At 38.5% G+C, this 23,939-nt stretch overlaps 1 protein-coding gene across 25 annotated transcripts in view; it reads left to right on the forward strand.

Annotated features, from left to right (window-relative positions):
- Window positions 1-23,939, forward strand: part of ATP2B2 (ATPase plasma membrane Ca2+ transporting 2) — a 427,949-nt gene that overhangs the window by 210,146 nt on the left and 193,864 nt on the right. The gene's annotated exons all lie outside the window — the stretch shown is intronic.

Here is a 23,939-nt window from a genome sequence, read left to right on the forward strand (position 1 = left end):
GCTATGAGAGAGAATTGTAAGTATGTTTCAGGATACACCTGTATTTGTAATGTTTAGTCAAATCAGTGTAGAATACAAAGGACACCAGTAAAAGATGTGCTTAAAGTGTGTATTTTACTTCTGCCATTCAAAAGGCAGACTTGCTGTAACAGTCTGGATTTATAAGAATATGAAACCCAGCAATTTATTACAGTTTCAATGCTTTCTTGCTGAAGTTCGTGTTTGGACATGAAATAGGAATAAAAGTCCATGATTTTTAAACAGGTACTTAGACTTAGTCCTAACAAATAAATCTGTATCACATTTATCACTTTGACTTAAGAAATGAGTCGTCTTACAGCAATTTCTTCTCAGTACTTAAGAAAAATATTTTATGGACATTGCACATACTGCTTTCTTGTTAAGGTATAATTTTGTTTTGTTTTGGATTGTTGGCATGCATCAAATGTACATTTTTTAACAGGTTGTATCGTGCCATATTTTTTTTTCTGTAATATTTTAAAGTGTTTTCATTACTTAGATTTTAACAATTTATTTTAATAGTTGGGTGAGGCTATCTCTAGTATTGTTTTTTACACTCACATAACCAAGAACCTGGGACTGTTTGTTCTTCACCTCAGCTGTGCTGTCATGGGGGGTCTGTACATGTGAAATACTACCTCAAATTCTGATCGCTCAAGAACCCATTAACTCATAGGATTTGGTCTTGTAAGGTAAAAGTCCAACAATGCTTATTTTTAAATACAACAGTATAATTCTTCTAGACTGTATTGCAAATATTTATTAGGACTATAGGAGAAAATGTTATGCTTTAGAGCAAGGATCTGAACTGTAAAGGAATTGGCAGTTAATTTCATCACTTTTTCATCCATTCATTAAAATATAGTAACTTTTACTGAGATAATTTGAGGATAATTAAAAGAACCTGCACTAAAAGCTTTCTCTCTTTTGGATATTTTATAATTCTTTTTTTTTTTTTTCCTAATCACAATTCTGTCTTTTATTGATGGGACAGAATGTTTATCTGTGTGAAGTTAATGGCTTTTGACAGCTTAGTGTTTAGTGTTGACACAGCATGATGTGATAGTTGTGTAGATCCAAACCTCTCCTGGGCTCATGCAGAGGCACTCATCAATGTGGTGTGCGGCGAGAAACAAGGAGGAAACGATGGATGTTTAAAACAGACCTATAAGCAATAGGAACTTTATGGGTGCGTGCATGTATATATATCTAGCTATAGATTCTCTCCCCCATAAAAGTATTGTGGTCTTGGCTCACTTATTTTTGTGAGGACATAGTTTAAAATTGAAGCTACTAGGAACTTTCTTTTCCTTTATCCTCCTCAAGCTTTAAGTTGAGAGTAGTAGTTCAATACATTTGTATTCATCACGGAAAAACCCCACAACTGTTACATTTCAATTTATGCAGGTTTTACACAACTAGAGAGCTAGGCTTTGCACATGGTATCAGAACCTCTGAAGAGAAGCTGAGAAATGGGAACAATGACTTAGTTGCATCCCCTCTTTTATAATATTTTAGTGGCTGAGGGATTCAGAGTCAGGGAGGTTGGGGTTTAGTTTCATCTTCTGCTTGATCATGTTTAATCCACTACCTCTTATTTTCCCGAATATTGCCATGACAGATAACTTGCATGGCATTCTGGGTTTGGAGTGAAGACTTTCTTTGCTACTAGTCTTGCATTTCGTATAAAATACTTAGAAATAAATAAAGAAGTAAAAACCGGAGGCAGTGGTTGGAACTCTAATAGCTTCCTGTCTTTTCAGTAGCATTTCCTAATAGTGTTTTTTAAAAGTCATTATTTCTGGTTTAAGTGCTTCTGACTTCAGTGGATCTTGTTTTGCTTAATTTTCCACATGCTTACATTTGTTTTGTGAGTAAAGAACTGTCTTCTCTCTGGCTCAATAGCCTGAGGTGTGCACCAAGCCCAGGCTTTATTTTGAGTAGGCACGGTGCATTAAAAAATTAGGAACACAGGAACTGACAGGGCAAATGAATCCTGCGGTCCACTTTCTTTGCTGTCTTCTATTGCAAACTAGTAAATTCTGCAAGGGAGAGTTTAAACTCTCCAGTTTATCTAGAATGGAAAACCATGGAAATGTCATTTTATTTTTCAGGATTTGTTAATAAAAGACAGCAATTACCTGCCCTGGTTCCCTCCTCCCTGTCTTATGCTGCCTTATGCTGTGCGCTTTGCATTCAAGGGTGCAGTGCTGCTCTTGCCCTTCTTCTTCAGGACAGCGTGCAGTCGGCTGGGAAAGGGGAGAGAAACCTATAGGGGGTGGAGAGAAAGTGCTCCCCTTACAGGAAAGGTGTGTCTCTTCCAACACACGTTCAGACCACTCCGGAGTTAGTCTTGGGTGAGTACATCACAGCATGGTCATTTGTGCCTTCTTGCTGTAATGGGTAGCTGTGTCTCACCTGCATAATTTATCTCTTGGTTCAGTAATACAATCCCAGGGGTTGGAGAATTTCAGGTACGGGAGACTAATGCTTTTAACGGTAACTTTCTCGCTATACTTTGCTATCCATCAGGATAATTTTATGCTGGCTAAACAATATTTTGTGTTCTGAGGGAGGGTACGCAAGCGGTGTGTATAATGAGTAGCGACTTGAGTTACTTTTAAGTCATAAGGCAGATGTGGGGGCTTGTAGGAGAGAGAATGTCCATTATTAGTTTGCACAGCCAGAAGGCAAATGATAATTGCTTTGAAAATGTCCCCTATGTTTTAATTTTAGAAAGTGTGATAATGGAAAGGATTCATTATAATAGAACTGTGTATGTAAAAGAAAAACTAAACTATTGCTATTTTTGCAGGATTTGTTACCTAGTGGTGGTGATGTACCTGAAATATTAATCGACTGCTTATATTCTCATTAACAGCTGTCACATAGCATACTTCTTAGCTCATTACAAATGCAATGTTTTGGGATGAGTTTCATAGATAACAGTAAATGTTCAATATTACATGAAATTGAAAGAGGATATTTGGAAAGGAAAAAAGCAACTTACTAATGTGCTTTATCAAATAATGATTGTACTTTGCATAGATTTCTATATTGAAAATTTACATCCTTTCTGGTTAAACATAATCTTTTAAAAAATGCATTCAGGACCAGATTTTGCCTTGTCAAAATTTCACATGCACTGTTGTTTCATTCTTTTCTTATTTTCAGACCCATATAATAGCTGTGAATTCTATTTGTCTTTAACTTGAGCTTAGACGCCAATAAGCACAATATTCAAATATTTATTTTGGAGGTTGTAATATTTGTTTCTTAACTAACTAAACCTGTTAAATGAGTAAAATTAGACTAAATATTTTAGTAGAACATGGAATGCATCGCTATTCTTGCTCCTTATTGGAAGTAGAGACAGAGGAAAATAGATTACAGAATTATTTTTGATAAAATACAGCAACATTTTGCTAGTTGTCATTTTTTATGTAGTCAAATTTTGCTTATACTTGATTTTCAAATAGATTCAGTTTTAGCTGAAATTCAAATGACACCAAATGTCTGGATAGGGCGATATGTTTGGATTTGCAAATGCTTATATGAAATGTATAACTTCTCTGAAAGGAACTAGCTGAAAAGGGATTTTTTTTTTTTAAAGGATTCAAGTTACATCTGAAATATTGGCAGACAATCTGCCATTCATCGATTTAGCTAGAAATGTATCTTAGACCAAAGCTTTTCTCATCCCCTCTGAGAGAGGCAATCCATAATTTTAAAAATGTTCATACGTGGGCAAGTCTGTGAAACTGAATTTTGCCTGAAAATACCCAAAGTTGGTAAAGCATGGTTATGTAACTAGTATTGCATAATAATGCATTTAACGATATTCTAATAGGAATTTACTTTTATCACTGTTTCTTTAGGAGAAAAGGTTGCAGGGCTGTGACTAATTATCCTCCTTCTTTAAGGTTATCGGGTGTCCTAATTTTCAAGGAGTGTCCTTGCTAACAGGGACAACCCTGGAATCTTGGAGGCTTTATTGAAAATGGGGCGATGCTCTAATTTCAGAAAAATCCCATGTCAACTCCAGAGCCTCACGTGGACTCTGAGGGCACCGCATCTGTCTGGGGTAGCACCAGCACTGCGTCCCTCTCATCTTACCAGAAAAAGATGTGAAATACAGAGCTGCTCCAGCAGCCAGCTATCCCATTTCTGGGGACGAGCACTCATACGCACACAAAAATCTTCCTAGTCTTAGATGTAAAGGAAATAAATTGAGTTTTCTGTTTAGAAGTGTGTTCAGTTTTTCCTTTCTGTACCTTCCCTGTAGCTACGAAGCTAATAAGTAGTCATGAGCATGGGTCAGCCAAATCAGGTTTGTTGTCCCTTTCCACTTGAATGGAAAGACCAGGCAGCAAATGTTGGAGCGTTGGAAGGAATTTCCACAGAGTTTGAAGCTAAATTTAAAGGAGGAACAGCTCACTGCACTCTCTGTTCTCAGACGGTTGTCAAAAGGAAAAAGTGGGTTTAAGAAGCATTCAGATTTGTTTGACTACTTTGTTATCTCTGTACTCAAACTCAGAATACTTTATGTGTATTTTAAAATCAGGAAGTCCTGGGATTATATAAGAGGTTACCTAAGTACAACATAGAGAAATCTGTGCCTTCTGGAGGAAAGACTGAAACCTGAATTTACTCTGTATTTTAAGTGTGTGCTAAGACCTCTCTGATTGCATATATACCCAAAGGTTCCGTCTGTGGAAGAGATTGCTGTGATACCTCAGTTCTGCCCATCTAGAACAGGTATGCACGTAAGGTCTGTATTGAATTTTGCTGAACTTTCCTGTACTTGAGAAAATCCTGTGTAATTATGTATTTTATTTAAATAAAAACTTTCTAGTTTCCCAGCACAGAGACCTGAATAGATTTGAGGACTTAGGAAACTGTTAAAATGTTAAACTCGATCGCTCTCCTCAAAATTTTGGGGAGTGATTGCTCCACAGTCTTTATAGCATCTAGGAGTTCTGCGTGTTGGGTTCCACAGTTGCCTAGGAAGGCAACTCTCTTGTAAATGTGAATGGCTTAGTAGGGTATTTAAATACGCAGTCGTCACACTCGGCCTTGTAATCTAATGTGTAAACTAAATAGGAAACTTCATGCATTTTTCATGTATGATGGTATGTCAGGACACACAGGAAAACTTTCCTTTATTGGCTTTGGGGTTTTAAAATGTATCACAAATGCACAGAAGCTGTTTGTATTATAGTGACAACTGTTTTTCTAAAATAAACCATTAGAGTTACTGTAGATTTATTTTGTAACAGTATAAATACTTGGTGTCAGTTTATCAACACCTGAATGAGTTTAAAAGACTGTAGTTTTTTGTTTACAGCAGCTGACTGCTACCTGGGTAAGTGACAGTTCTAGGATTTCATTACTTCCCCTCCTGTCGTTTTGCAGTATGAAATTCCATGCATCTGCCATCTCGGTTTCTTTTCTTTGTTGGAAACATGTCGTGTACTCCCACTTCTTGTAATTAGAATAATGATGCAAAATTTTCTCAAGGTTAAGAAAACTGCTGGAACCACAAAATAGAACATGAGCAAGCCGTAATTGCCTAGTTTCTTAAGTGAAGATATGAAACTCCCAAAGAATTACGATAGTCTTTTGTGGGGAAGGTATACTGCTAGTATCAAGGGAAACGTCAGGTCTTAACAGTTGCTGATAATTAAGGGCCAAGATTTCGGCTGAGGTGAAGGAATGATTTTGCTTAAGTGTTGAAGCTGATGTGTACCAGCAAAAGCATCTGTGGAACAATTTGTAAGCTATTCAGTGTTGTAAAAATAACTGAAAAGAGTGTTTGCGTTTTCTTTATTAATTAAACAGGGAACGTTTCAATGATAATGCATCATGTGGATTAAGTCCTACAGTTCACATTGCTGCTAATGGGATTTGTAAGTGTTGCAAAATCCATATGCATCATAACAGAAAATTTGTTTCAGAGTGCATTAGTCAGTGCATTAGCTATTCAGTCATTATAGCTGAAACTTTGGGTGACTTTAAGTTTCCTAAGCCCAATCTTAATTGGATTTGTCTTTAAAAGACTACTGTTCTGAACTTCACTACCCAATCGTTTTGTCTGAATATACACACATTTTTATGTAAAATGCAGCTGTAAATTTAAAAAATGCTGTAAGTCTTCCTGAGTCACCATATACACAGACAGCTGCATTCTCTGGAACAAATGCTTTTTTCATGTTTGCTGGTTCTGTTTTTTAAAACTGTGTAGGTAAGCTGTAAATTATGTTCGTACATGGACAACACAGCCAAACTACTCTGTGCCTGGCAAGTTCTGGCAATACTTAGGTATCTGAGACGTGGAAGTGAGGATGTTTGTTTGTAACGTAAGATGGCCCGGGAAAGCTGTGCAGTATCAATAGATTTTCTTTCATCTGAATTCCACGATGAAGGCCTGTATCAATACTAGTCTTTCCCCGTCTTCTCTACTGAATCACAGTTATTTGGAAAAAGGTTGAAGGGCTGCTTCTGCTCTCTTTAGACACTTTCATGACTCCTTCATTCTGCAGTGTTTCTGCTTGTCTACCCTCCTTGACACATGGTATGACAGCAGTGCCTCGGCTGGTGCCACCGACAGAGTCCCCATCTTCCCTTTTCCACAAACTACATCTCGGGGATGCTACAGAGTTGCATCACTCCTGCTGCGCAGCTGCTGAGTATGAGATAGTGCTCTAAGACGTGAAGAACTGAATTAACATCCTTTCCCACACAAAGAGATACTACCACTTGTTACCTGTGCTGCCAAATGCCTCCATGTTGCTTTTTCTAGATGGGCACTTATTTTGGTTAAACATCAGAGAGACTCTGACTTCATGCATGAGTTCTCTCTTTGTTAACATTGTGGCTCCACTGAAGTACTAATTGAGTTGGGGCTTTGTTTTTCCACCACTTTACATGATTCGTACTCACCTCTTAGTGCATACTCAGACCTTTCCTCCAGCAGTGCCCTTCTGGATACATTTCAGTCTTTGGAAACTTAGTTGAGTTAATAATCTCTGAATGCTGCTCTGATTTGCTTTTGTTTGTCTGTATTTGCCTTTACCAAAGCCTCATTTTCCAAATTGTTTTTATGAAACAAAGGTATAGGTGATTAAAACTAATTATCGGATAGTGACTTATTTTGACCCTAAAAGTTCGTGTTCAGTTTTAGATACTGCATTCTCTTATACTATAAAACTTCCAATATAGCAGAAATCAGTATTGCTCTGAGAATTTTTGGGAATTATGCGACCTGCTAAAGCTAGTAAACAGAATTTTTTTTTCTTTTCCCGACAATCAAAATTAATTCCTTTTAGCAAGGCTGGCTTGATAGCATTGTGAATGGAGATTTGTAAATGTATCAAACCCCTTCATTGATGGGAGTTAAGTCCCTTAATTCCAATATTTTGTGGACTGAAGGAACATGATTTTTGAAAGAATCTCTCTTATGTGGCTAATCCTATAGGTAAGAAATGTAGTTAATCTTTATTTGAACCTTGAGGTTCAAATGTGTTTCTGAAAATACTCTCTAGGTTTAGTTTTTTGATCAAATGTATGTGCTTTATTATTTGTAATTTTCTGTTCCCCAGTACCAATTATGAAAATATATCCTTGATTCTGAAAATGAAGTTCTATTCCAAATGACTTTGGCAAATTATATATAAACTCTTCTTTTACTCTCAGCAGTATTGTATAAATGATGGCATTGTATAAGGACTGAAAGCAATTTGGTATGGCAGGTAGAACTTAAATGTGATGTCTATGATGCCTGAGCCAAAATCTTGTCGTTAAACTTCTTAATAACTGTCAACTCTACTCTTTTTAACTTCCTCCCTCTGTTTAAAACTTGTAAAATTGCATCTGGAGTGGTGTGACCAGTCTCAGTCTCCCCAGTACAGGTACTGACAACTGGAGGAAGTCCAGTGAAGGGCCACCCAGGTAGGGAGCACATGGCATACAAGGCTCAGTGAGCTGGGATTGTTTGGTCTGGAGAAGAACTGTCTTAAGTGGATTTAGTTTTATTGCGTTCTTCAGTTACCCAACGGAGGGTTATAAAAGAAGAGAGCGCCAGATTCATCTCGGAGGTACACAGCAAAAGGATATCAGGTAATAGATACAAGTTGCATTCAGGGAAATTCAGGTTAAATATAAAGAACTTTCTGACCAGGAGTATGTTCCAGCATGGGAACAGTGGCCCAGACAGGGGTGGGAATCTCCATCCCTGGGGATATTCAGAGCTCAACTGGGCATGACCCTGAGCAAGCTATTACACATTTGAAGTTGGCAGTGAGTTGGACCAGATGACCTTCAAAGATCCTTTCCAACATAGATTACGCTATGGTTTTGTTAAGAAGCTAAAAGAAAAAAAGAGGGAGATGTTTGATTTGGAGTTAATTTTCGAAGTAGAAATGCACAGAAGTCTGAGCCTGTGTTTTTTGTGAATCACGTACGAGTCTTAGTTTGATGGCACACCGAGTGTTGTGCTGTGGAGTCAGTGGGTTCTCTGGCAGTCTTGGAACACTGATTTGAAATGGCAGTTCATGCATAACAGTTATTATGGGAGGTTATACTTTCAGTGTGGCCAACTTACCATCCTTTTTGATGTTTTTATATTTTTTACATGACAGATCTGGGATATTCTGTTGTTGTTTTTAATTGATTCCAGCAAGTGGAATTCATACAGGTGAGAGTGGAGGGTGCAGAAACAGGAGAGGAGGAGTGAAAGCACCACAATCGTATTCTGTGTAGGGAATTCAAAAAATGTTACAGGTGAAGTCTCCAAATTCTTCTATTTTAGAAATTATTATGGAGTTGCTTGCAACAGTGATAAGTGATCTGCCCCAAGTTTCTAGATGAGTTTTCCATTTACTGTGTGAAATTATGTAAAAGTTAAGATAATAAGGAAAAAGATCTTGACTTAATCTTGACTACTTGAGTTCATGTACTTCTTGTTATGCAAGAAGTTTGACACCTGTTTCTGCAGTGTTATTACAGTGCTTTTAATTACTGTTTCTGTTGTTAAAGCACCCTTCCTGGAAGTGTCACCTTCCATTAGGTGAATTATACTGCAGTGGGATTAATGAGGGATGCACCATAAAACAGTAAACAATACATCTGATAATCATCTTGATAATGGCCTATATCTGAGGGGAAGCTGTGGAAAAAGAAGAAAATGAGCTATGACAAAACTTATACTCAATTAACGTATGAAGGCAGCACTTCTAAAATGCAGGGTGGGCTGATTAAGGTTACAGGGATAAAAAGTAGTAGGTAGTGACTGCTCCCTCCCTTGTTAAAAGGAAAACGGCCGGGGAAGGCTCACTATAATGCTGTGGTCTTACAGGTGTCTCACTTCATCCTTCAGCCAGCCTAGGTCAGAGTGGGAGCAGAGGGCAGGTCGGTTCTGAAGCTAGGGATCTGACAGTCAAGGGGGCGGGGGGGAAGAGTGGAGGGAGGAATTAAAATAAATCACCGTTTACAGAGGCAGCTTGCTGGCAGAGTGAGATACACCTTCAGACAGGAGGTTTTCAAGACTTTTAGGAAATAATTGTTAAAGGGAATTTTAGCTGGATAAAGCCTGAATATTTGAACTGCATTAACAGCAATTGCTGACTTCTCTTCCTATTAAGTATCTCTGATGCTGTGTTGGGGTTACTCTTTCTCTGACAAGATTTTTTTTTTAAATGAGTCTTTCAGTACAACTCCTTTCATTACCATTGTAGTGTTTGCAAATGCACCTTACGTAATGGTCCTTCCTTCTGTAAAACTTGAAAAGCCCAAAATACTGCTCTTCCTGCTAGATAAGTCAATTGATTTTGAAATATTGTCCCTTATTTGAAGGGCTATCTTTGTAGTGTTCCTTTTCAATATTTTATTCCGATAGTGGATTTGCAAGTACATAAGTTTGACTATAGTTCTTATGCCTAATGCATAAGCTAAGATGTTACCGAACACTTGTTTACAAATGGAAGTTTTCTTGATGCAAAGTTGCTGGTTAATGCACTGCCAAACAAATGATCTCTTGTCTAAGTGTTCTGGAAGGTTAAGTCTGGGTGAGAATTTTAAACAGTAGAGTCAATTCCCTGTAAGAGGGAGATGTAACTCTGAGGCCATAGTCCAAAAAGGAAATCTATGTGATTTAAATAAGAATTTGGGGATAAGACACAGAAGGTCGTGAACATCAGTAATGCTAAGTGAATTATTTAGGACAGCATAGGAAATAAAAAGATTATAAAGATAAGGAGTAGAACTGGAGTTTGAAATGTGTCTGCATCAGCAAGTCATTTGGTGCATTAGAAGCAGATCAATAGCTTGAAGCACTGAGTGTTGAGCCCCCTATACCTATGCAAGTTTTACGTTGGACTAGATTTAGTCTGAGCCTTTGGACTGGAAGTACTCACTACATGGGACTGGAAGCTTTCCAAAGACCTGTGATTGTTTTAGATCTCTGTGTGTTGAATGCTTTTGGTGTGAACCTGCAGTGGGGCTTCCGCTTTGTTTCCTCCAAAAGAAATTTAGTTCACAAGCACCAAAGCTGTTCTGCAAACTGAACTAACGCCCAATAAAAAGGGATGCTTGTAGGAGTCGCTTCAAAACTGCAGTGTTGCTCAAAACCAAAATGCGAATGTAGGGCATAGCAATGTCATCTGGCTGTGGAGCCTGTTGTAAAAATACATCATCTTCTCCTCTGATGGAGAAGCAGAGGTCCTTCTCTCTTAAAGTAGAATTTATCAAAATTGAACTATATTGGGTTAAATCCATTTTCTTTGAAGTTGATGGTAAAGCTTCAACTGATGTAAATGGGAGTAGAATTAGGCCAACACTGATCACTTGAGGGAAATCAAAATCTAGGCTAGAGAAAAGGCAAAGATCAACTCTGCACAGATACAGAAATAGTTTCTGTGTGTTCTTCCACTGGTGACTCCTGCGTGCTTTAGTGTGAGTCGGAGGGCTCATTTCTAGGGCAAACGTCTCTTAAAGCGTTGTACCGAGTTTTAGCACCGAGTTAGTGGGTATCAGCCGGTAGGATGCAGCTGTCGTGCAGTTCCAGCCGCAGCACAGCCCTTCTGTCTGTCGACACTCTGCTTGCAGACGTTGTGAGGCCGGCAAAATGCTGCCCGTAATGGTCTATCTTGATAAGCCCCTTCTGACCACTAAAACTTTACTCTCTGTGTTACTATTCTTCAGACTTTTGTGACACCTTGTGAGTTGGAAGGAAATACCTTCCAGTTTGCAGTGTTGAGATACTAAATAGCTTAAGTGAAAGTGGACTGAAAGACTTCAGAAAATGGATACATCAGCAATATTACTCTACTTTTTACTGTGCCATCTCTGATAACAATGTTCAAATCTCTACAGGAGGATGCCCCCGTAATCTTGCATATCTGTACTGTGAATAGCGATGCCAGCACAAAGAAATCTGTGTTTTGCTGGTCAGTCCTATGGTGCTGAGGACTTTACCTCCTTTTCAGTCACCGATTTGCTCCTTATTTGCTTTCCTTATGTTGTGTTTGGGCAGAGTCTTTCTAATCTGTTCCGGAATAGCAGAAAGGCATATATCACTGGAGTAAAAGAAAATAGGCTGTTTAAGAGGTTTGCTATATCTGTGTGCTGGGATTTCATTCTGGTGCATGAAATGTCTTACGCAATAGAAATATAGCTCTGGTTATAATGTGACTCTGGGAAAAAAAAAATCTGTCAAAAGGAATGACAAATCCACCAGTGTTTCTTGTGCAATTAAAATGGCAGCTTATCTTTGCGTGATTCATGTTTCTTCCTTTCAAACTGGTGAGCTATTCTGGAAAGCAAAAGCTCGCATCTTTAGGTCCTCTGGCTTCTGTGCATCTCTGATTTGGGTGCTTCTTTATACTGATATAACCCTGGGGATGTTTTAATCGTAAGAGAATGAGAGCTTTGCGATTCCGGCATGACTTCCTGTCTACTCTGAACTGCATCCTCAATTATATTAATCTGACCATTGCCTATTTAAGCAGCGTACTACATCTTGAATGGCAGTGGGGTAAACAGATTCAGCAAATAAGCTGTCGTTCCTGTGTGCTCACAAGTGGCAGATGGGGTCAACCAGAGAAACGGATAAACAGGAGCATACACGCAGATTTTCTTGTGTCGTTGCCTTTTGACTGTGATGTAAATGAAGAGCATGAGTACACAGAGTGCTACAAGAATGTTTTTCAGTCTGTTAAAATGAGGTGTACGTGCTTTTGGCAGTCATCGGAAGACTCTGGGGAACTGCAGCTTTGAGAAATGGTTAAATAAGTTTAGATGATAGATGTACATTTTTACTATTTGTGTAATTTCTTGAAGGTCACTTGAGTTGCCGTTACAGAAATGGAAACGGGTCTGTTCTACTCATTGTGTTTTACCAGGTGCAGACTCCTAAGTGCTGAAAATAATTTTTGACAATGGGAGCATAGCTATTATTTGAAATGGTTATGCTAGAACTTGGTAAGTTTTGTTCTTGCAAGAAGTTACAAAAAGCAAGATAAACATCAGGTTAATAAGGAACATATCTGAGGAAGTATTTTCTGTTCATTTTCAAAGGCAGCAAAACAATAGACATACGAACATACGTGAATAAAGCTATATTTATTTAAAATGCTCACCTGTAAAAACTTTACATTGATTTACGTAGAGGGCACCAGGTTTAAATAGGCTGTAGCAAGACGTGGTGTCTTGCTAATCCACAACCTGGCTGAGATGTTCACTGAAATTAAGAGTGGACTGGATGTGCGTGCATTTTGTGATAGCATGTGGGTTAGGTGCATGCAAATCAGAGATGTGGGTTATGTTTTGATTAGGTTTACCTAATTTTCTGAGATAAGCTTATAGTTTTAATTTAGGGGTTGTATTCAAACCTGCAAAGATTGTTGTTGGTGAATTGACAACAATTTCCTTTCATCATTCTGGAGATTGTGCTGGGGAGTGCTATCCCTGTAAGATTTCTGATTTTAAAACCAGATTCAGATTGCTTAAAATTATTAGAAGTATAGTAGTCTTAAGTCTTTGATGTGTTATTTCAGATGGGTCTACAAAACGCAACTAAGAAAACCAAATCTGTTGTCAGGAGGTGTGAATTTGCTTCCCTTGGAAATATATAGGGGTTGATTAGTATGAAAACCTTGGAAACAACTGGATTACATTTTTCGCTTACTTGCAGATTTCAGGTACTAAGTCAATGCAGGGGTTTTGAGTCAATTCTCTCAGATTAATCGTGGAAATCCCGGTGTTTAAGACCTGATTGTGTTAAATTGTTACACCTTGCACACAACACGCTACAGATATGATTAATAATATTACTGATTTTAGCTATGTTACAGACATGTTCAGCACTAGCATGGATCTCTGCAGAACTTGTGGCAAAATAAGAGTAGTGCCTTGTTACCACTTCTACCTGTAGAGTGAGAGATTTAATTTTATTGGTTCATTTGTAGATGTATCCACATCTATAATGATGTAATACATTTCTTTTGGAGTCCTTTACTTGTCAAATATTTGTGGACCTGGTGTCGGATGAAGCGACGTGGCTTTCTACTAAATCCGTGACGATCATTTGTGATGGGTGAATTTCAAGAGTTTAGTTGTGACATGAAGAATTCAGAGGCTTATCAAACCCATTTTGGTTTAGAAGTGGGAATAAAAAATATTGTAGCAGCCGACTGATTCTTCTGTAGCAGTGTTTATCCCTAGAAGAATTAAGAGCCCAACAAATCAATAAAGCAATGTACTGTGGTATTAGATGTAGTTTAAAAATTGGCAGTAATCAATCTATCTTGGCATTTTGAGGGGTGTTTCTTCCAAATGTCTCAAGATACTTCTTCCAAAAATTCCCTTTTAGGCATTTATTGATACTCCGCTAGGAAATGAACGCCAGACTTGATTTCATTTTCAAATAATCACTTCATAGTCAAAACCCAGAACATTCTGTGTTGGCTCACTTTTTGAGAAGTAGAATCAACAGAGTACCATTTTTTTCAGTAACTTTATTTAGATGAAGAAAGGTGAAGTAAAAACATGCTAAATTTCTTAAGATCCCAGTATGCCCAGAGTAGTTCTACTTACAAGAACAGTTATTGGTTTTACTCTTTTAATTTTTTGCTTGGAATCTTGAAGTTAAAGGTGTCATTTCTGGTGAATGCATAATTAACAGCACTTAAACGAATTTAAACAGAACGTTTCAATCTAAAATTGTCAATGGTGCATGTTGTCTGGGTTATTTTGGTGGAAGGCATTACACACACACATCCCTACCCGCTCCCCCTGCCCCCAAAACCAGGTTTGGTCTCTTCAAAAGTTGTTGAGAAGTTTGCTAAAGATTTTAGAATTTGGAGTGTTTCACAAAGTGTTAGTGCTGTGGGAACATCAGAAGTTTGGGCTCAGTCCCCTATTTGTTTTATTTAATTTGAGGATTGAGCCGACGTCTCTCGCTGTCTAGAGAACATTCTAATTATCAGTCTATAGAATTATTTTCACACTTTCTTTTGCTGACCATTAAATATATGGTGATTTTGGTTCTTTTTCCTTCAAAGCAGAACAGTTTCAACTCGAGAGACTAAAATCATAGCGTTACGGTCTGTGTGATCAGGTGTAGACCTTGGCTGGCAAATGAAAGTGCAGTTTGATATTTTCACCCCACTGCTGGCCGCTTATTAGCATTGCTGGCAGAAAGGAGCGGCAGGTAGGTGGAAAGCCCCCCTTTGGTAGCATCATAGATTCATGCTAAGCTAAAATTGCTGGGTAATTGCAGACAAATGGTGCAATTTGAGCAATGTAAAACTAAGATGCTTGTCTAAGAGCTAGGTAAGGCTGAAAAAGGCAGTGTTCTGTGGAGCTGTGGGAAGGGGCTTTTGCTGCTCTATTTGTGCTCTGCTGCCGCTTTTATGATCGTGCTGTACTGTCATATGGGAAGTTAAACTACCGAAAGAGAGTAGTTTTGTTACTTTACCTCCCCAAATAGACTAGTAGTTTATCTTGCAGAATATATACGGGGTCAAGAAATTATATATTTAAATTTAATAACAATATAGTTCTCCAGTACTCAGTATACACTTATAATTGAAAAATGTACATAAAGAAATGCAAATTGACCTAATGCTAACACCATAAAAAAGTGACAAATTAATTACACACTTTTGGTGTAAAAAAAAAAAAAAAAAGTAAAGAAAAAAAAGAGGGGAAAAAAGACAGAGAAAAGAAAAGGAAAGAAAATTCCAGATCTGAACACAACATCCAAAAAGTCAGCATCAGTTGTGTAGTTTGTGAATAAATGGTGGTCATATTCCAAAATGGGAGATTTCACTGAGACTGCTCGCTGTCGGCCTCTTACAAAAATACCTTTTCAACTCAATTGTCTCTGCTTATCCCCATCACCGTGGTTAAGAGATGAGGAGGGAGTTGTTCCCAAAACAGACAAGTAATTTGCTGGAAATAGATTTTAGATCAACACATTTGATTACAAGGAGAAATCAAGCTGAGCTAGTGCACTTTGTGCAACACAGGTCTGTGTTCTCTGCAAGAGACATGGTTAAAATCAGCAAACAATCATGCTCTGTAGCAGCTGAGACATCCAGATGGTCTCAGTTTATCCCTCATTAAAACACATTTCAGTGTTCCAATCTTTAGATAAAGATAGGCTTGAATAGCTGTGGCAAGGCCCATATCCTAAAAGAAAGGTCACAGGCATTTAGACAGTTACAGAAAATACATCTCAAAGCGAGCCGATGCCTTGGTCGTGTAGCAGTTCGCATACCAAAACTAGGCAGATTGCATATCGGGGAGCGAGGCAGGTCGGAGAGGTAGGTGCAAAAGCCCAAGTGCAGGTCCTGCCAGCGCTGTTTGGGTACAATAGTCCCTTGCCTGTCTTGCATCGGCGTAAGTAGGCATCAGACTCAAGTTACTGACTTTTTGCTTTTCTGCGGATATGAAGGGTCTCTGATTTCTATGATAGCCTAGGACCTGATATTACTGATTTAATTCCTTGCAAGCGAAAGCAGCACTGCAGTGTGGTGATGAAAGTGAGTGCTGCAGCACGTGTACTTTGAATTAACGGTATTCATATTAGACCCTAGAGAGTGCTTGTGAACAGTTTTGTCTGTACCTTCTCCTTCTGCCATTACTTGAAGGAGGCAGCAGAAGAAAAGCAGCTGGAACAATCTGATCCATGTGTCAGATGGCCACAGAGTGCCATGATGCTCATCTCTAGCTTTCCATCTTCCCTCATTTGCCAGGGAATTAATGAGGACCCCAGTTGTGCTGAAATTTGAGTATCTGCTGATGGGCTTTGCTGGATAGGAGTCTGTGTATCCTGCAGCTAATTATGTCATTAATTAATCTATTATCTATTGATGACCAGCAAGAGAGTTGCAGAGAATGGTTCAGAGCCTACATGGCAATTCTTAAAGTATTTATTTCCTGTATTTTGAGAACTCCTTATTACTGTTCTGTAGCCACGATAAATCCTTGTATAGAGTTAAGTTGAGGTATGCTTAGGGAAAATTCCTATTTCTTACTTGTTCTCTTGATTTTTCTTTTTTCCCCCAGATATGCAGCTAGCTAATATAGTTTGAGATGCGGAGTGGGAAGATTAATCTGTCTTCCCCTTTGCAGCTCCTAAAGAAGCTACAGCTTTGTAGTTTCAAAAGAGAACATTTTATTTTTAAGTTGCTATTAATAGAACAGAAAATTAAAAGCTCATCATGGTTAGGATGAGATCCCAATTGAACTTGACAAGGAAGAAGATATTTAATAAAAGTACCAGGCATGATGACGGCTTTAAAATAAATCTGTGTGTTAATAGCTAAATTATGAGGCGATAAGCTGATGGTCTATTTAAAAACGCATTTGTAGGAGGACTTTTATGATGACCCCGTGGATAATGTATGGTTGTTAGTATGTCCTGTCCTACTGCTTATATTTTTTGGCTAATTGTATGATTTTAAGGTTGGGCAGCATCATTCTACATAGCTGTGATCACTTTTTTTCCATCAATTGATGTCTGCTGCTGTTTTATCAGCTTATTTTTCTGAGCCACCAGCTAGGATAATGTGCTTGAGGGAAAATTATACCCTACATCAGTGGTTTTGTTACAGCATGTTGTACATTATTGGTAATTTGAATGCACCCAGATAAAAATAGAAAGGTTAAGTAGTTTTCCAAATGTTGCTGCTGTGAAGCAGAAAAGGAGTAGTGTCTGTACCATATACGTTTTTGAAGGAAGAGTGATTTCCTCCCTCCCCCCCTTTTCAAAACCACTTGTTAAAATTAATGTTTTTACTTAAAGCGGAATGTAAAGAACAGTTTGCTTTTGAAATTTCTCTCTTGAAACTTTTAAAAATTCTTTCTAATTAATTTTTAGGATTAATGAGCCCAGTGTGTGTTAGCTTTTGTATACACATGCATGTACAGAAAGTGCCTGCGCGTAGGACAGGTGGTGTGGGGTGTTTTTTGCCAGTTAGGAGGAGTTGCAGTCAAATGGGGATGATTGTCCTCTGCAACCATCGCCTCTCTTCCTCAGCTTGAACGCAGTGGGTTTAGTTCTCTCCTTTCATTTTCTTCCAGTGGTGGTAAATGTTGCTGATCTTTCTCAGGTGTTTTCAGTAGAAAGGAGCAATGCTGGTTTTGTGGCTGAGACGTTTATACAGCGTGTACCTGTGATTTCTGTGAAAATGTAGTTTGTAATTTCTTTTCCAAAACAACTTGATTCTCTGTATGTGAGAATAGTCTGTGCATGGAGCATCTAGCAAAAATTTTGTATTTTGATAGAGTTGACTGATACATGTATACTTTTAATCCTTTGTGAATGTCCTATTTAAAATCACCGCAGAACATCACTGTATGTCTTTCAGCTAATGCCCACTGAGATTTAAAACCTCCCTTTTGGCTGCTCTCTTTCTTAAGCGTGACCTTGGCTGACAGTTTCTATTGTACAACTGAGTCCTGGGGGGATTTTTTTTCCCCTCTCTCATCCTTTCACATGGATTTACGTGGTGCTGACTTATCTCTCCAGTAGCTCTGCTTCTATTTCATTGCAGTTAAGATGTTTGTAGTTATAAATCACTGTGGAGAGCATATATTTGATTTTCTTATAGATTAAAAATTTCATGGTAGATGGTAGATTCTATCTTATATGAATGCTTCCCTTTCTTCTCCCCTGATTAAAGAGAAGAATAATCACCTGTGTTTTTCTTGGCAGGTGATACAAATAAGTGGTGCAAGCTAGGAGAGGTGTAGGGGCTTTTGGTGGGGGATGGACTAGGTGACTGCTCACTCTCTTCCAGCTCTGTTCTCTTGAAAACCTGGAAAGAGACTCTAACCAAATCATAGTTTCAATTGCAATGCATTGTTCTAACTTCATATTACCTGCAAAATCACAGCCGAGGACATTTGCGTTTGGAGCTGGAATTCAAAGCTGTCAAGGTTTGGATCTATATTTAGTAGCAAAGATAGGTAATTTCACCTTTTTAGAGAGAAATTTTATAAAGCTAGGCATTTTGGTGGACTCTAAAATTTATGTGGATTTTTTTGAACACGATACATATATATGTTTCTGAAGATAGATAGCTTTTGTCTTCTACCATATAACTTGTGTTGCATGAGATGTAGCAAAGCTAAAGGATTATTTTTCTTTAACTCTGGTGTTTGCATGATTATGCACTGAGAGTTCAGTGGCAGAAAGGCAATTTAAACCGATGCAGAATTTCATAAGAACTTAATTCTAATATGTGTACTGGTGGTGTTAAAATACCGGTAGCTTCATTTTTCAGTAATTTATAACCTCTTAAAGTTTGATTTTAAATTTGTTATACTTTCGCATGCTGCTTTTGAATTCCAAGACACATATGAGTATGTTTAGGCATGCTATGTAATGTACAGGCATGCAGCAGGACAGGCTTGTTTTTTAGACGTTAACTGATCTCAAGAGGTAGGTAAGGCAGTTCTTTGATTTATTTTGACATAATTCCTTATGAAATTTAGAGGTATGAACAAAACGGAAGAAATAATGCAATGGTATTGTCAGCAGTGTAATAGAAATTGTCTTGTATTTTCTTACCAATTACTTTTACTTACCAATTACTGTAAAATTAGAGGGGATCTGCATGTCTGTCGGAAACGATCAGGTAAGTCAAAGGGAGATGAGAAACTCTCATTAGAAATCAAGAAGATAAAGAACAGGCCATGGCCAGTGTGGAACAGTCATTTTCCCTTCTGCAGAGGAGCACTGCTTCAGTTTGGGGTACTCGACTCCTAGGACCGAATGGCAATGGAACGGCATTCAAAAAGGCATCTCGCGTGATGGGGATAGTGCAGAGAGTGGTCCGGGTGCGTAGGGAAGCCATATAGTGAGAAATACAGATGCTGCTATTTGCAAGTGTGTGAGGCACAGGCACAAAGAAGGATTGTGTCATCGTAGGTAGCTGATGTCACTAGGTAAGAAGCAGGATGAATTTTAGAACAATCTGAGCTTAAGAGAAAGCTTTTATAACTTGTGCAGTTTGTGCGGCTCTGTGTTGCACTGATGGGAAGCGGTGGTGCCATGTTTCAGTGAGACATAGTTGGAGTAGACCGACCGCTTGGTCCGTCTGTGGCTGGCACCTGCTGGATTCGTGTCTCCTGTTCAATGAGATGTGTTGTCTGAGGATAGGTATTGGCTTAAAAATCTGCCTAACAACAGTAAAATGTTCCGGATGGCTGATGTCCTTACGCTGTCTATAACCATGTTGTGGTTCTATGTGGGCAAGGTGGAAATAATCTCTTGCCTTAAAATACACAGGCAACAACAACAAAATCTGTCTTCGATGGTCCTTATAGCACTGAACGCAGCTGTTAATTATAATGTGGTCTCTGCGAACATTTCAGAGAACTGCATCCCATCTCAAGAACAAAATAGCCTGATCTTATGTAAAAATTCTCTTTTGGCTTTTTTTTTTTAAAGGAAAAGACACAAAAGTTTTTTTACTGTTAACAAAAAGAAAAATATATATTTTTTCAGAAAAATAGATGATAGCATGCAGTTTTCCTTTATAGCTGTTATGGCAGTAGTGCATATGAAAAATGTGTGCATTCTGATTCCACTCATATATATTTCTATTCGCTCATTAACTAACAATATGTTTTTTTAACAACCAGATGATTTTCTTTCATATTTTGTGTTCTTCCTGTTTCATTATTCTACTTACAGTTCTTTTGCATGGAAGTTGGATTTTCTGAATCTCATTAACAACCAATGGTGCTGCACTAAAAGCTTCAGTACTAGTTTCATGGCTTTATATCTTTACTTAATAGAGTAATAAGATGCCTCTGATAGTGAAACCAAGGTGGCAGAAGATAGGACTGCAAGTGCAGACTGCGATGTAAGTTTGTTTGGGGTGGTTTTTTGTGTTTGGGGGTTTTTGCTTTGGTTTTTTGTTGGTGTCTGTCCCCCCCCCCCTTCCCCCCGGGCCAGCTGTTTCTCACGGAGATCTGTATCATGCGCTAGCATTTCATCTGCTGAACAATCATACACCAACTGCTGACTGACAATAACGACGTCTGACTTCAGCTCCCGCTGTGTTCTCTTCTACTCCACACTGGCTGGCCCTGCTGCTAGCAAAGGACTTTTTTTTCCTTTTTTTTTTTTCTTGAGTAACCCCTGAAAAATATAAGGGAGTACCTCCCCCTGCAAAAATGGGTTTCTCTGCTATCACTTTTGAAGCCGCTCTTAGGTAAAAGACATTATTGTATGTATAAGGCTGGAATAGAGTATTTTGGGCTAAATACAGCAATCTGATTCCATTTTTGTATGGCTGTGCTGTGGCTCTCCTGTCTTTTGGCTAAAGGTCTGCTAATATGCTCTGATCTTCTTCTTTTAGAGGGACCTGGCCATCAGTAGTTAACCAATCCTTCTTACTGCTAATGTGTGGTTGATTTATATGATAGATGCTGACAGAAGAACAGAAAAACAGCATAGCAAGTCCATTTTTTGGGGAGGTTTCTTTTCCCTTGGATTGCTATGTAGAATTTTGAACTACTTTTTTTGGAATGTGAGTGTCAACACTGATCATGCTATAGTAGTTTGGAATTAGATGTTAAAAGAGGAAAGGTCTTTTCTGTGAAAGATGTTTGGATTTAATCTTGTTCGGAAAGTGTATGCATTGCAAAGTATTTCCAGTGGGTTCTAGAAGAAGCTGTGATACATCCTAAGTAATCATCCATACCAGGAATATTGCTATTTAAACAGATGTTTTTAGTAAAATAGTCAGCCGCTGGGACTTTCACATGCTGGATGTAATTTCTATCTTCTTTTCCTTTTAAGAAGGAGTATCTCTTCATCAGGTACAAAACCCATTGATCTGTATACCATGTTTGCTGACATAGGTTCAGTTTTTATTCTGATCTAATTGTCGCAATTTGAGCTGAAGTAAAGAAATGCCCGTTGACCACGCAAGATTTGGTTTGGACCCTTTAACCTCTGGACTTCAGAACAGGACACAACAAAATGCATTTTGCTGCAGCTGAGCAGCTGTGGATTTCTTCAGTTTTTATTCTCTCTGTTGTCCTATAGATCCATACTTATGAAAAACATGATACCTGTCAACTTTTTACTAAAAAGTAATCCATCAAAATTATATTTCACATTAATGAGCACTCTTCTACTGTGCTTCCTCAGAGGTATAGATGTGCTGCTCTTGCTTCCATCTAAAGCAGGAAAAAGGCCTCCATTTAAAAAACCTAAAATCTTGGCCTCCTTTAAGTATTTGAGACTACTGTTACGACAAAAATTCCAACCAATACTGTAAATATTTCTGCTACCATTTAAGAACTCTCAGAACAGTTAGTGGGTTGATGCAGCCCCCAAGGTAGGTGTCAGGAGGGCAGATGTTGGTTTTCTGAAATGTACAGGCCAAAGAAGGATTGCAGGTAAAAATTGTAGTTTCTTGATTAAAAGGCTAATAGATGGTTCAGCCATAGATAAGATTTTTGTCATTATTTTCAGTTTTTAAGATAAAAAGTCTCTAAAATAGTTTGAAAATCTCAGAAAGGAAGGTAAAATGAGGTTAAGATATATGCATACTTATCAGGAGAAATGGCAGTTTCTACCATAGTATTAAAACTTTGAGTTAGTCTTAATGAAGATTAGATAGAGAGGGTAGTTAATATTTTTATAATGAGATGATTAGTAATGGACTTAAGGAAAAAAAAAAAAAGAAAATTTAGGAACCAAATTCAGTGTCCCTTCTGAACAGAGACTGAACAAAAGTCCAAAAATTTTTGGTAGTGTGGGGTAGAGTAGTCCTGTCTGTTGTATTTAATCAGTCTCTATCAAGCTGAAGTTCCTATCTGTTGTAAGGAGCTAGATAACCTATTTCTTTTAAGATGTTCTGGAGAATTTGCTGATTCAAATGAGATATAATCAGATAGCAGGCACACAGACTGTAAAAGCACAGACTTCTCAAAATGCCTTGAAATTGCATGCTTCTCAATGCTAAAGGTCACGTGGTAATTCAAGTTCTAGATTTAAGAAATCTGGTGATATGTAAAATGCACAAACGAAGGACAAATGTAGAACGCCCCGACTTCTTAGTGTTTATGTTTCAATAATTTGCTTTTAATGAAGCAAAGTAAAATATCTGAATTGGAGTCTAGTGTCGGGTTTTTTGGATAGGGTTTTTCATCCTTCTGCCCTGGGGTGATACTGTAATGGACATAACATACCATAACATTGATTTTTTTGGGTGGGGGTGCGGGTGTAGGGAAAGGTGATGCTTCAGCCCAACTGAAGAAATTTTGAAAATTGGAGACAATGCTGGTGAGCTCGTGCCTGATCAGTAGATCTTTCTGCTACATCACTGGATAATGCATCTTTTGTGTGCTTTCTGCTAAAGAAAGGTGCTTTTTATTGCTCCCCCAGGCTCCATAACTGATACAATAATGTGTGCTGGATCCTGGGTCTATGCTTAGGATATGTCCCTTAGCTAATCAGCTATTGCTTTTAGTGCATTTAACTTTTTTTTTCCCCACATCTACTTTATTTAATGATACCTGAATATCTGAAATCTGAATATCCTTAGCTTTTTTCCAGCTGTGTTTTCGATTAAATTGAAAACATAGTTTGGAAGTTGGTCCTCCTTGGAACAACTGTGGTGTTAGGCTCTGTGTAAAATCAGTGCAGCTATACGTGAAAACATGCATTTTCTAAAGCTTATATAGGTGTAGAACGAGTCTTTGTTCAGTGCCAAAAGTACAACCCCAAAGAGTAGGAATATGTGTTGTGTAGGAAGGTAGTGAATAAAAGAGATCCAGTAACTGCTTTGCAATGTGGAATTAGAGTCTTGGGAGAATAAATAGCTAATGAAAAATAACCTGTCATTTTATCACTGAAAGCAAAACAAAATAAATTGACGTTAGCACTAGCGAGAAATGTGAGAGGTTTCTTCGAACTTGTGCCTAGTACAGACTTCACTAGAAAAATCTCTTTGCATGGGAGACCGCTTTTCAGTAAGCGTCTCCAATGTCACGTGGGGCTCTGTCCTGGCTGGCGCAGGTACTGCTGGTTAGCCCGCTGCTCGCCTGCCGCAGCCTCTGAAGTCACCAGGTGTTGGTGGGGTGTTGGCAAAGCCGGGAATATCACAGAATGGTCGAGGCTGGCAGGGACCTCCGGAGGTCATCTGGGCCACCCCCCCTGCTCACACAGGGCCACCTAGAGCCAGTTGCCCAGGGCTATGTCCAGGTGGCTTCTGAGTATCTCCAAGGATGGAGACTCCGCAGCCTCCCTGGGGAACCTGTGCCAGCGCTCGGTCACCCTCAGAGTAAAAAAGTGTTTCCTCGTGTTCAGAGGGACCCTCCTGTGTTTCAGCGTGTGCCTGCTGCCTCTGGTCCTGGGCACCACTGGGAAGAGCCTGGCTCTTTGCACC

This window comes from Grus americana, chromosome 11 (assembly GCF_028858705.1).
Source record: "Grus americana isolate bGruAme1 chromosome 11, bGruAme1.mat, whole genome shotgun sequence".
Classification (NCBI taxonomy): Eukaryota; Metazoa; Chordata; class Aves; order Gruiformes; family Gruidae; genus Grus; species Grus americana.